This window comes from Oryctolagus cuniculus, chromosome 2 (genome assembly GCF_964237555.1).
Source record: "Oryctolagus cuniculus chromosome 2, mOryCun1.1, whole genome shotgun sequence".
Lineage (NCBI taxonomy): Eukaryota > Metazoa > Chordata > Mammalia > Lagomorpha > Leporidae > Oryctolagus > Oryctolagus cuniculus.
The window spans coordinates 12,495,123-12,510,277 of record NC_091433.1 but is presented as its reverse complement, the minus strand read 5'-3'; positions in this window follow the sequence as shown (position 1 = coordinate 12,510,277).

The window sequence follows — 15,155 nt, the reverse complement described above, 5'->3', positions numbered from 1 at the left end:
CTCTCCTCCTTTATTGCCCAATTTTATGAGCTCAAATGTCCTATAATTCTAAATGTGAAGCATTTTTCTGATTTACTGTTTTCTGTTTATTCCTCACACTACTCCATTAGTTCATACCAGCATTATCTCCCTACAACCAAAGTTTCCTAAATTTTCCAAAGTTTCTCCTTTCTCTCGGCGTCCACATAGTTCCCAGAGAGTTAACCTCACTTTGTTACTCCTCTGACTGAAAATTTCTGCTGGCTTTCCACTCCGCCCTCCCACCATAAATCCATACTCCTTAGCAAGGGTTCTTGGTCCATTTGTGCTGCTCTGGCAAAAATACCACAGACTGGGTGATTTATAAAGAACAGAAGCTTGTTTCTCACATTTCTGGAGATGGGCAAGTCCAAGATGATGGTGCTGGCAGGTCTGGTATATGATGAGAGCCCTGTGCCTGATTCCAAGGTGATGCTTTGAATGCTGTGCCTCAAAGGAGTGGAAGACATAGGGCAAACGTGCCTAAGTTGGTTCCCTCTAGCTCCTTAACAGCGATCTAATACACTCATGAGGGCTGAACCCTCAGGACTAAATCACTTCCCCAAAGACTTCAGCTCTTAATACCACCCCAACTCCTGAAGGCTGGGAGACAGACCTTGTTCCTTCCTGGTTTCATCTTCTGCTTGCACTCCCATACCCCACACTCTTCAGCGACTTGGAAGACACTGTTGTACTTGGACATCTCAGTGCCTCTGTATGCCTGTTTCTTGTTCTGGAGCATCTTTCTCCTGCTTCTTTGACCGATTCCTGCCTGTCATTTATAACCAAGGCCACATGACACCTTTTCCTGAATATTTCTGTTACTTCTATATTGAGGTCATGGACCCCTTCCTCATGTTACATAGAATTTTTTATTAACCTGACTTTAATATATAACCCAGTATATTTGGCTATTTGCTTCTAGATCTTCCTTCTCCATTAAGCTGGGTAAGTCATCACCTTCTTTTAAGAAAGTAATTATTTCACTGCCCTTAGAGAGGTCCTAAACACAATTCTTAACTGTTATATTTGGCAGAGAGTTGAGCTGTTAGTTCACCTATTGTTTGATCTTATTGGTGAGAAGAATGGAAGACATCCACTGCATAGATTGCCTTTAGGTCTTTCTAGTTACTGAGGAACATTCCAGGGTCCCGGACAAAGGAAATTCAGCGCTCAGATTGCTGTGCTCTTAGCAGTAGAATCAGACCTGACATTCTTCACCAGCAAGCAGAAGACTGACAACAGCTCAACAGAGAGACCCAGGTAGCAATATGCCCAGAATACAGGGTGCCCAGAGCAAAGCTTCAGGGAGACAGTCAGAAATCTTTGGCCTGCGTTTTCTTTCCACTTGCTGAAGTTGTCTTTGGTCTGAACTGAGGTAGACACAAGAAATAATAGGTTTTGAGCTGGCGCCATGGCTGACTTGGTTGATCCTCTGCCTGTGGTGCCGGCATACCATATGGGCGCCAGTTCTAGTCCCGGTTGTTCCTCTTCTGGTCTGGCTCTCTGCTGTGGCCTGGCAGGGCAGTGGAGGATGGCCCAAGTGCTTGGGCCCCTGCATGTGCATGGGAGACCATGGAGAAGCACCTGGCTCCTGGCTTCGGATCGGCGCAGCACCGGCCATGGCAGCCATTTGAGGAGTGAACCAATGGAAGGAAGGCCTTTCTCTGTCTCTTTCTCTCTCACTGTCTGTAACACTACCTGTCAAATAAAAAAATTAAAAAAAAAAATAATAGGTTCTAACTTTTGTTTGCTGTAGTGGTTTGGTCATTCACCCTTTATCAGAAATGCTCATTTTATAAAGATCATTTCTTAGGTGTTTACTCTGTGTTGATCATGCATGGCTCAAATAATTTAGATGTGGAATAATACTTCAGTTGAAAAAATGAAAACACACACACACACATATACACACACATGTGCATGAATATGCCAAAAGATCATTTCACCTGGATGTGACTAGTCTCAGACTTCTTAGGCTATTAGGTGAGCACGAGACATCATCTAGATTAGTGCCTGAACATCAGTGTTGGTTCAGCAGTTTTCCTTTAAAATCAGCTTACACGTGAATATAATACGAATGACCCAACTTGAAATTCTGTTCAAATTTTACTCCCCAAATTACCAACGCGTTCGTAGCCCAAGATTTCCACCCTCAACTCCCCACTTGGGGACTTACAGGGAAATGTTGACTTGGCCTCTCTGCATGTATCACCTTCCCCTGCTTCTCTAAGAAAATAGATTTTTGCTTGGGATGAATCCTTCCTGTGCCTACTCACAGATATGTTGATGGAATATGGAGTTCTGAGGGAAAAACACATTTTATATTCCATGTAGAGAAAAACTCAGCAGCAGGATTATTTTTAGCCATGTGAAGTTTCATTCGATAGACAACCATTTTCAGAGGAAAGCGGGCTCTGCCTTGTGCTTGCGCCTCTGAGAGCATTCAGTCTACCCTGGGGGTTATCTGACCTACAGCAAATCATGCTTCCTCTCCTCCTCCCATTTCTGCCACAGCCTTCTTCCCCCTCACCCCAGCTTTTCAAGGGTATGCATTCCAACTTAGAGGTGGAAGCAGCAGGGATGGGCTCTGGCTAAATTCAGATAAAATAAGTATTCATTCAAAAATCAGGTGGAAGAGACGAATGTGCTCAGCAGAATGTCAGGGAGATATTAATAACTTTAAAATACGTCAACCGTATGCTGTATCAATAAGTGTTCTTGATCCTTATGTGTAGTAGGAACACAGTCTTATTTTATCACAAGATAATTTTACCTGTTGGGCTCTACTTAATATTTATTTTATTTTTAAATATTTATTGTATTTTCTAATATTTATTTTCTAAACATCAGTGAACCTGAGAAAAATGTAGTGATTTCACATTAACAGATAGTCACTATTTTAAATAATTCTGCAGATAAGTATATCCCCTTTGCTCATGAACTTTTGAGATATGATATTATTGTGTTACTTCAGAATAGATTAAGAACAGCATCTAATTTCTGTTCAGCAACAATTAGAAGTGAGGTTACCAACAAGTTCATCCATCTTGCAGTGTAGAAAGAAACTTGATTTCCTTACACTCTTATGAGATTGATCCCCCTGCTCCTGTTGTGTTTTGTTTATTTGGCATGTAAAATGTCTGGGCTTGTGGGCCCTGTACTTGATTTGTCACTTCAGGATAAGATAATTTGGGATCTTTCACATTTCCAAATCATGTCGTGCCTATAGAGGTGAACCTGCTGACAAATGTGATGTGCCTGCCTTGTGGTTCCGAGGGGGGACACCACGAGGGGCTGATGCTATGAGCGGCGTGTTGGTGTATTAACAGACACATTTGATTCCAGAGGTTAATGTTTTTGTGCACAAGACAGATTACACAGCACACGATCTGCATCCTAAAAAGAGGCGCGGAGCAGCAGAGAGATAGGTTGGGGATGCAGCTCTGCTGAGCTCCTCTTGTTGCCACAGGGCTGCTGCCTGCACAGTGCTTTGATGGTGCTTACAGCAAGGCCAGGTTCCTGGGTTGCTGGAATTGGACTCTTTATAGCAGCTGTGCATTTGGGTTTTCATTTTCCCATTGCCTGTGCAATCCAACGTTAAAAAAAATTGGATAAGAATTTTGGAGTGCTGCAGGCATATGCAGCCTGTTGCATGATTGGTAATGTTGTCTAATGTCACTGTGTTAATCTATAACAATGGTACATAGGATAATAAAGAATGAGTAATATTAATTGAATAATTACCACTTGCTGGGCAGTATTCAAAATGTTTTCATGTATTAACTTATTTCTTCTCACATCAAGATGAGCTGGTTATTATTACTTTCACCATTTTATGGATGAGGACACTGAGGCACAGAATAATTAAGTAACTTGTCTTAGGCCATCACTTGAGGAGACAGTATTAACAAATGTTCTTTCAACTCAAATGAAGACATCATGGGTAATGGCACCACTCTGAATCGGGGGGACGTCTAGCTCCCCCCGGTAGGGGAAGCCACAGGAGTCATTCTGATTTCTTCACTTGTCCCACTGGGCCCTAGAGTTTGGCCTTGAATTTGACATCCAGTTGAAAGAGCTGCCTTTGACAAAACACAAAGGGCTCTTTGGCTTGTTAATCCACAGCAGAAAGATGTCTGCCTGATGCAGAGAATTTTTAGCCTCTGTCCATGCATTTGTTCCTAGCATCCTCACTCACTGGACTTCTGTAGCACTGGTTCCCCACAACGGTTGTTATACAGATTTATGTAAGCTGAGACAATACTGACATCCCTGTGTCCCTCCCTCCCTCTTCCTCCTTGCTTCCTTCTCCTTCTCCCCCTCCTTTCCCTTGTACTTTCTGTTCAAGGGCCATTAGTGCTGGAACAGTGCCTCATGGTTCTGAAGCTCACTTGGCCTCTTAAGATGGGAATCTGCTTCTGCTTTTCCCCAAGAAAAGATGGCATCCGGCTTGACTGCAATCTGAGAAAGGGTTTCATTTGTCTCAGAGTCACTGGTTCTGTGACATATCTCTGTGTTATAAAGAAACACTTCCTGTTTGTCCCCCCACCTCCTTACTTGCTGTGTCTTTCTCAGCTCAAATATTTGGCCCTTTGGGCATTGCATCATTCGCAGGCAGGCGACCTCATAGCAGAGCCCAACTACTGCTGTTTCTCAGTTTGAACATGTGAGCTTCTCCCTGCATGTTAGAATCTCTGAAGCTGGGATGCATCTTATAATCGATGGTACACAGGGTTTAAAAAACAGCAGTGGTTTTTGTTTCTTAAAGATACATTAAGTATTAGTATGTCACATAATCCATGAAGAGATTCAGTTAAATCTGATATTACATATTTCAGAGAAAAATTTCTCTCCAAGCTTGGATTTGTAAACTCCTGCTAGATGCTGGAGCGTGGTCCACTGTTGGGGATACAAATATGAACAGTTCATGGTCCCTGCTCTCAAAGGATTTCAATGGTCTCCAATTTGATAACAGCAATAATAGGTTGAAAAAGTGAGGACTGGGATTTATGAATACATGCAAAAAGGTTTGCAAAATTTAAAACAACACATCAGTATCAGTTCTTGCTATTGTTTCTTGAGCTCTATAATATTAAATATACCTTCAGAATTACAGTTAGGACCATCACTCTTCGAAGCTGTCAATGTTCTCCCTTGATACCATATTTTTCTGGCAAGAATCTGACAGTAGGCAACGTTTCCTCAGAGCTGTTACTCTTACACTTTCTCAGTCTAATGAGAGATCTTTATCTTAATTAGGTTTAAATATATCTTTCTTTGACCCTAATCAACCTCTAGTGTAGAGCTGTGAATGTCTTACACTTTTTCTTTGTCATCTTTTGACTGACTTTTCTTAGCAAGTTCTTTCCGCTAACAATACACTTTAGAAAATGAATAAGTGGAGAGGGGAGAGGGGAGAGGGGAGGGGGAGAGGGAGAGGGGAGAGGGAGAAACTTGTATGAGTCACAGCCATCTTAGTGCCTTCAGTCCTTGATACTCAGACCGTTGTCCAAGTAGCAGCAGCAGCAGGAGCATCACCAGGGAGACTTTTGGAAATTCTGAATCTCAGGCCTACCCAAGACTTACTGAATTAAAATCTGCATTTTCACGTGCATCCCAAAGTAGTTTTCATGTGCATTAACATATAAAATTGCATCACCACATCATTATCTTGTTTAATTTTAATTGCTAATGAATGAGGTAGGTTCTAGAATTCCCCCCCCCCTTTTTTTTCAGCTGGAGAATTAAATTCAGAGGGTCCTCCACTTATGATGGTTTGACTTAATATTGTTTTTAAAATTTCGGACTTCAAAAGTGATTTGCATTCAGGGGCGGGTGCTGTGGCATAGTTGGTAAAGCTGCCACCTACAGTGCCAGCATCCCAGATGGGCACCAGTTTGAGTCCCAGCTGTTCCACTTCTGATCCACATTCCTGCTAATGTGTCTTAGAAAGCAGCAGAAGATGGCCCAAGTCCCTGGGCCCCTACACCCATGTAGGAGACCTGGAAGACGCACCTGGCTCCTGATTTCTGACCAGTGCACGCTCCAGCTCTGGCTGTTGCATCCACTTGAGGAGTGAACCAGTGGATGGAAAATTCTCTCTCTGTGTAACTCTGCGTTTCAAATAAATAAATAAATCAATTCTTTAAAAAAGTGAAGTACATTAAGCAGAAACCATACTTAATTCTGAACTTTGGCTTTTCCTGGGCTAACAATGTGCAGTATGATAAAACTCTTGAGCCACAGCTCCCAATCACTCTTTGCTCACAAGAAAAAACATCCAATTGTCTCCACTAAAGTGTACTATGTGGCTAAGCTAGGGTGTCCCTTGCATTAGGTGTGTGATTTTTTCAATTTAGGGTAGACTTGTTGGGACAGAAGCCCCTGAATGGTACTCAGAGGGGTTAAGTAACTTGTTCAAAACCACAGAATTGAAAAGTGGAGAAGCCAGGTTTCAAATCCAGGTTTTTTTCTGATGTAAATTATCCTTTCAATACTGATTCCTCTGCATTGCAAAATATCAATGAATGTCCAGTGAAATATTATCTTTAGCTATTGATATTTTTGTTGATATAACAAAGAGCTTATTAAAATCAAGCAGGAAAAATAAGTGTTTCCATTTTAACCTCCTCCTTACAACACTGTAGCTCCTGCTGCAGCGTCCAGAGAACAGGGAAGAAAGAGCAGCTGCAGTCAGAGGGACGCAACCTGATTACAGCCGTGGTCGTAAGGGAGGCTGTGCTCCGTGTTTTGGAGGTCATGTCCCACTCTTTCAATATGGGGGGTATGGCAAGGAGTGGAGAGGCCTCCACTCAGAAAGGAGGCAGGAACAAGGTCAGCCCCATGCTTGCTGGCTGAGGAGACCACTGCCAAGTGTGACGAATACAGAGAAACGAAGGGCATTCTTGGGTTAGCTCCATTTGCACTAGTGCTACTCTTAACGGAGTAACAACCCTTGTTCTAGTCGATCTTTGGTGATCGTCACAGATGATAGTATGGACAGATATTCTTGCTTTCATTTTATAAACAAAGATAAGGAGGTTACCGCAGCAGTAAGTATGAAGCTATGTCCAAGTGACCACGGCTATGACTTACATGCTTTTTTCATATGCCAATGTTCCTTCAATTTCAGTCATTTTGTTTAATAGCCACAATTTTTGCTATACCTATGCAGTGCTTGTGGTACTATGTGTGGAAGAATTTTCTTTGTTGTTTTTAGGTATGAGGGAGAGAGAGAGAGAAAATGAGAGCGTTTCCATCTGCTACTTCACTTCCCAAGTGCCTGCAATGACTGGAGCTGGTCTGGTCCAAGAAAAAGCTGGGAGCCAGAAACTCAATTCAGGTCCTTCACATGGGTGGCAGAAACCCATCATGGCTGCCTCTACCTTATCAGGAAGCTGGAGTCAGGAGCTGGAACGAGGAATTGAGTCCAGCTCAATTCTGGTGTGAAATGTGGGCGTCTTAACTGACAGGCTAAATGCTTGTTCCCCTGAATAATTTTCTTCAAATTGGCTCCTTTAAACTTAGTTTAAACTAAGTACTAACATCGTAAAAGTGGATTAGATATGCTTGATACTAAAAACATATTAGAATGGATACATAATTAACTGAAAATTTGCCTACTTGAGTAAGTCATCATTCATTCCTGGACTACTAGTAATTACACTTTGGGAAACTTGCCCTGATGCCACTTTGTCAATTTTTAAAGTGCCGTATTTGGAAATAAATTTGAAATCTTATACAAGTTTCAAGAAGAGTGCAGAGAAATCCTAATATCCTTCACCAGGTACCACTACAGTTACTTTATCATGCTTTCCCTAAAAAATCAATAGATTTAGTATTAGTGCAATGCTGTGATCTAATCTACAGCCTTTATTCAAATTTTACCTGTTGCCCCAAATATGTTCATCAGACAGAATTTAAAATCCAGACCAGTATCATGCATTACAAGTGGTTTACCTGTCCCTTGGGTTTCTTTTAGTCTGGAGAACTTCCTTAGCCTTTCTTTGCACTCTGGAATATTGACAATTTTGAACATTTTAGGCCCATTGTTTGAAAGACCATCCCTCTATTTTAGTTTGATGTTTCTTTATGGTTAGATTTAGAATATTCATTTTTTGGCAATAATTTCATGGAAATCATGTTGGATTCTTTCCAGTGTTGCTATGTACTTTCACATATCATTCTCTGCTAAAAAGAACAGGACTCCTTAGAGAAATATCTGGTTCCAGGACTGGGTAGAGAATGTATGAGAAAAGTTTGAACATCTTGTTGCCCAGAAGCGCTTAAAAGGTTATAGGAGCCAGCTATAAGGGGCTACCTGTGGTCAAATACATGACAAAAAGACCATTCATAAAAAAATGACAGTAATAATTACCCATTAAATAAAATGACAACACTCAATCAATGGGAGAGCTCTTATAATAGATTCCCAACCAATAAATGTAGAAAGGAATAAGAAAGAAATAAGATATCCAGGCCGGTGCCGCGGCTCACTAGGCTAATCCTCCACCTTGTGGTGCCGGCACACCGGGTTCTAGTCCCGGTCGGGGTGTTGGATTCTGTCCCGGTTGCCCCTCTTCCAGGCCAGCTCTCTGCTGTGGCCAGGGAGTGCAGTGGAGGATGGCCCAAGTACTTGGTCCCTGCACCCCATGGGAGACCAGGATAAGTACCTGGCTCCTGCCATTGGATCAGCGTGGTGCACCGGCCGCGGCGGCCATTGGAGGGTGAGCCAGTGGCAAAAGGAAGACCTTTCTCTCTGTCTGTCTCTCTCACTGTCCACTCTGCTGTCAAAAAAAAAAAAAAAAAAAAAAAAAAAAAAAAAAAAAAAAAAAAAAATATCCAAATCCAAACTAATAACACAGAAAGAAATGATAAATGCAACTAATAAATATAGAAGTTAGAAAAATATCATTTTGCATTTGTGATAGTCACAGTTGCTTCATGTGAGGCTTAACCCTGGGTACTAACACTAATGGATAGCAGTTTAATGAACAGCAGGATATTTACATAATCTCACAGTATCTCCCCTCATCATCTGTTGTAACCAAACATGTTTTGACTAGAAATAACTTTAATGTTGAAACATGCTATTTATAAATGAAGATTTCAGATTGGCCATGCCAGACCCATCTAATCCAAATGTCTTGTATTGGATCCCAAGAATCGGCTTTTTAGTAAATGCTCCAAGATTATGCTCGGTCACATTAAAATGTAACAGTTGGCTTGGTGCTTCCAGTCTCTATATTGATGGGAACTCCATGCTTCGCCATGCCATCCTGGGTGGGACAGGACATGTGACGACAGGTATCAGAATCATCAAGTTCATTTCTCCCTGATTCTGATCTGATCATTTCTGCCCAGGGTGAAATACTCTTTATTAATTTGGACCCTTGTGCTTGCTACAAAGCATCTTCTTCCTTTTGGCTAATCCAGCCACAAATAATTCAAGACACCAAACATATACAGTGCTAGTTGTTATCCATGTGGTTTTAATTAAATTTTAACCAATTCCCTTTATCTTGTCATAGTTGTTATGATCCTCTAAGTAATGTCACATTCATATTAAAAACAGGTCCCTGTTATGTTCAATTCACATGGGGAAACTGGTCAACTTGCATTTGTTACCTTCTTTGACAATTTATGCAAAAAGTGAGCAAAATGGAAAGGTGATAGGCATCACTCTGCAGCAAACACAGGGTACAGAAAAAAGCACTGCTGATGACAGTGTGTATAGACACCACCCGGGGGATCAAAAACAAGATCATGTGGCCAGTGCTGTGGCAAGGCGGGTAAAGCTGCCCCCTGCAGCAATGGCATCTCATATGGGTGCTGGTTCGAGTCCCAGCTGCTCTACTTCTAATCTAACTCTCTGCTGTGGCCTAGGAAGGTAGTAGAAGATGGCCCACCTCCTTGGGCCCCTCCACCCATGTGTAAGACCCAGAAGAAGCTCCTGGCTCCTGGCTTCATATCAGTGCAGCTCCACCTGTTTAGGCCATCTAGGAGTGAACCAGCAGATGGAAGACCTCTCTCTCTCTCTCTCCTTCTCTCTGCCTCTGCCTCTCTGTAACTCTTTCAAATAAATAAATCTTTTGAAAAAAAAGCAAAATGACACCTGTCAGGAAAATAATCAGTAGCAATTGAATTGATCCATTCCAACCCAAACTTTTGTACCTGTTCATTTTCTTTTTAACTTTTGTTTATTTTTTAAATTAGCATAATAATTGTGCCAATGTGTGGAGTATGATATGGTGTTTCAATGCAGGTATTCAAGTCATTATAATGACCGTACATTCTCTCATATCAAATTGGCACACACCATGGACAATGGATTGTTTTCTGCTTCATAAATTTGTTTAAAAGGGAGGTTTCACAAAGGTAGACAAATAAAATCACAATCATCCTAGTGAACAGAATGAGATGGAAACTCATTCCCGGGATGATCTGGGAATAGATAGAATCACTGCAGGTGGGAACCACATTTTGGGTAAAGCCAGACAAGATAGGCTATAAACAATAGTCTGGAAACAAATTCTGACTATTCTGGATGTGTTCAATGCAAGAACATTTGACATCCTTGCTGAATAAATTCTTGACAATGCCTTACAGGACAGAACCAGCAAGCCTCATTATATCCTTTTGCTAATAGATATTTTGACACTTACCAAGCACCAATATGTGCAGTTTAAAAGATCCTTAATTAAAGAAATTAAATTATTTGGGAGACAGAGATTGGGAGGGATGGAAGGAGAGAGAACACGTTCCCATCTACTCGTTCACTTCCCAAATGCCTGGAACTCAATTCAGATTTCTTAGGTGGGTGGCAGGGACCAAATTACTTGAGCTATCACCTGGGGCCTCCCAGGGTCTATGTTGGCAAGAAGGTGTAACAAAGAGGATGCTGAAAGTAGAACGCAGACACGTGATATGAACCATGGGCATAGTAACCAGCTTGTTAACTGCTATGCCAAACGCTTGCCCTAAGATCCTTGGTTTTTGGTGTAGCATTTTCACTGATTAATTATTTATTTATCACCCCTTGAGAACCACCATGGGTGCTAATATAGTTAAATAATTTATTTGGAATGCAGAGTGACAGAGGGAAAGAAGGAGGGAGGGAGGGAGGAGACAGAGAGAGAAAGAGTCTTTGATCAGCTGTTCACTCTCCAAATGCCCACAACAGCTGAGACTGAGCCATACTGAAGCCAGGAACCTGGAACTCCATCTGGGTCTCCTAAGTGGGTGACAGGGACCCAAGTGCTTGAGCCCTCACCTGTTGCCTGCCAAGGTGCACTTTAGCAGGAAGATGAATTGTAACTAGAGGTGGAATTCAAATTCTGGCACTCTGATATAGAATGTTGGTGTCCCAAACAGAAGCTTAACCTAACACACCATGATGTCTTCGCCTGTAGTTGTTAATTTAATTCCAGTTGTAGACCCGTAAGGTAAGTGTAGTATTACTACTGTCTTCATTCACGATGAAGGTATTGAGCTTAATGAGGTGAAGTGGCTGAGCCTTTAGGTGGTAAAGCAAGGATTTGAACACAGTTCTCAGGCTTTCAAGGCCAGAGTGCATTGCTCACTCTAAGGCTCTTCCAAAGATGTGTCCCAGCCATGCTGTCAGTCTATCTGTTAGGGTCTTCCAGCTACTTTGCTCTTTCCCTCTGAGTGTAGAACTTCATGAGAACTCTGTCCTCTGGTCCTAGACATGGTCAGTCCTAACTCTTTTCTGTTATGTTCCTATGGTTCATTTATTTCCTTTGTCATATCAAATATCAAACTTTACTAGCACTACACACTTAATCTATTTGCCACTAGACTGTAAGCTCCATGAAAGCAGGGGCTTTGTACTCTTCACAACTATATCTTGTATTTCTCATAGCAAACGACACACCCAATTAATACAGAGTAAGCAAGTGAATGTGCAGGAGTCACCACTGACTTCCGGGGAAGCCTATTCCTCTTTAGCCTCAAAGGAGCTCCCTTCATCCATTACACCTTTCACCCTTCCTTTCCCTCCTCCTACCTTTTTGTTCCATCAGAACATGTAGCAAGTGGGCGAGCCAAGGCACAGCTGCAGGTCTTCCTTATTTTGATATTTACAGCCTTTCCTCTACCCTATACTGTGTTTGAAAGAATAAGGAGGCTTCTGCCCATGGCTTGCAGCAAACCATCCGATCTTTTCTGTTTGTTTCTTATTTTCTGTCCCTAACGCGAGTTTTTAACTGTCTGCCACACTATGGCAAGAAAGCACCACCCTTGAATGTCCTGCTTACTCAGCGGAAAGCAGCAGCTGTTCCAAGAAGCAATTTGATGTTCGGCACCTGAGATTGGCTCCCTCCTTCCAGCAAGACTGCAAGCTCAACAGAATGTAGGAAAGCATGAAAACGTTTTCTAGTCTGTTTCTCTTAATGCTGCAAGGAAAGCAGCAGAGGTTGAGGAAGGATATTTGCATTCTGGGCAAAGAGACCTATTCCTATCTGTATAATTTCAGCTGAACTTCTTTGGATGGGGTTCTGGGAAGTACGAATGATCCATTTATCAAGGGTTAGGAAGAAAGACTGTTCAAGAGATGATTTTGATATTAACCCGTTGTCTGTCCCAAGTTGTATGCTGGTTAACATGGCCCTGCTTCCCATCCCATAGCCCAGCTGTGTCATGTTTGCCAGTTTCCATGGTGTCAATATTCCTACCATGGTTGATTTCAAACTGGCAAGATGATGCCATTGAACGCACAGGAGAGAGGTAATACATATGATTGGCTCCTGTAGAACAGTGTAAGATAATCCAGCACACTGCCATCTTGATCTCATTACTCTACAGGGAGCTGGGTTAGGACCTGAGAGCTTTCCTGAAGATAAGTGGGTGGGTGATGAGAAGCCAAGAATCAAGCCAAGCGAGTGCGTGGCAGACCGACATGATGTGTGAGCTATGGCTGACATAGACAAATGTCCCATGTGGTCGGCTGAAGTATGGGTGTGACTGGTATCAAGGTCTCAAATCCCAAGGTTTATCACCAGAGGCAGAGTGGAAAGGTTAGTGGCGCTACTGGCCATCTGGGTGACCTTGGACATGTGACTGAAATGCCCCTTGCATCAGTTGCTTTAGTTGTGAATTAGGGATATATAGCAGCAGTTCCTGCCACAAAGCATTTTTGTGATGATGGATTATTAATGTCTGTGTAATGTGCTTTGCATGGTGCCTGGAATGGAGCAAGTGCCCAAAGCACGGAAGCTATTAAAACAAGCCCAGAATGCAAAGAGGAGCTGGGGCCTCCAGGGAAGTTGTTTGCTGCTCGGCTCCAGGGGCTGGCATGGGCCCATGGGGGTTAGCTGAGCCCAGGGGTCCAGCTGAGGTAGATTGCTCAGTGCAAAGTGTTGGAGAGGAAAAGAATCAAAACATTTTTTCATGATTGGCTGTATTTTTTGGACCATCTTTCAAACTGTTAAGAAAAAGATCTTATTCTTCTCTTTGTGGCAGGTTGTGAAAAAAAATCTTTGAATCTTCAAAATGAATTTGAGGTGGCTCATGAAAAGCCACACAAGGACATTTTTGTGTTGAAATTCTGTTAGAGACGTTAGAAACTGTTTATATAGAGAGGGAGAGGGAGTGGCAGCATTACTCTACTAGAGCAAGGAATTTAGCTTTGAGCTTCCTGGCAGCTAAGGGAGGAAATACAAATTTACATATGTGTGTGTGTGTGTGTGCGCGCGCGTATGTACGTATATATGCCTATATATGTGTGTGTGTGCACATATATACACATATGTATATGGTGTGTCTTGTGGCTGTCATGATGAATCCTGTCTCTTCTGTGTTTCATTGTTGCTGTTGTTAAATTCCAGTGAACAGCTTTAGTTACAGGGGGCTTGAAGGACCTGTGGGCACCACTCTTTCTGGTTTTTCAGTCTGTAAACTTCAGAAAAGCAACTGATGAGAGTTTATGGTGCCTTTTCTAAAGTACATTGTGTCCTAACAGGCCCCAACTCTTACTTCTTGTCTCAGTCCATTCTTTTAATTTAATGTTTAAAGATTTATGAATTTATTTGAAAGGCAAAATTACAGAGAGAGGGAGATCCAGAGAGAGAGAGAGAGAGAGACAGGATCTCCTATCTGCTGGTTCACTCCCTAAATAGATGTAATGGCCAGGGCTGGATCAAACCAAAGCCAGAAGCCTGGCGCTTCATCCAGGTCTCCCACATGGGTGCAGGATCCCAAGCACTCGGACCATCTTCTGCTGCATTCCAAGCAAATTAGCAGGGAGCTGGATTAGAAGTGGAGCAGCTGGAACTTGAACCAGAGCCCATATGGGATGTCAGCATTGTAGGCAACGTCTTAAACCCACTGCACCATAGTGCCAGCCCCAATCTCAGTTCATTCATGAAACAACAGTGACTTTAAACGTAAAAGTTGGATCACATCAATTTGCCGCTTAAATTCTGGAATTCTCCAAGAATCAATCCAGAGTCTTCCCTGTGGATCTCATCACTTTGTGCAATCTGATTACAAAATCATCTGGAGACCCCACTCTATCCTGCATTCCTCATTGTCCTGTGGCTGCCTATTTTCCTGCCTCAAAGCCTGTGCACAGAGCCTCCCCTCAGCCCAAAGGATCTTTCTCTCTCTCCATAGAGGTAGTTCCTCAGCTTCCTGACCGGAAACTTCACAGTAGGTTCCATACCTATCTCCCTCTCAGTTGTTTTCCCTGCTCTGTAACTGGCATTTGAATAAGCTATATTTGGTAAGATAAGGAAATAATTGTTTTTCACCCACCATAGTTTCAAACCTGCTTGGGAAGGATTTGCCAAGGATGAGATTGTAAGCAAATCCCATGGCTTTTATGATAATTTTAGAGTGTTGAAATCATCTTGTTTTTAGCTATTAAATAGCTCAGTCATATTTGTTGTCAAAACTTCAGTTCCTTATCCATTTTAGGGTGTTTTCCCTCTCTCTAGACTCAAGCTCGATTTGAGGTCTACTGACCAGCAGTGGCAAGAGAGCATGTGGTCTTATCTTCTTTGCTTCCACCCTCTTCCCTCTGTCCTCCTCTGCCTCACACAGGACTACAACTGGTATTTTCAGAAAAGAGAGGGTGATGGGAGGTAAACAGGCAAAAAGATCTTCTTAAGAGACTG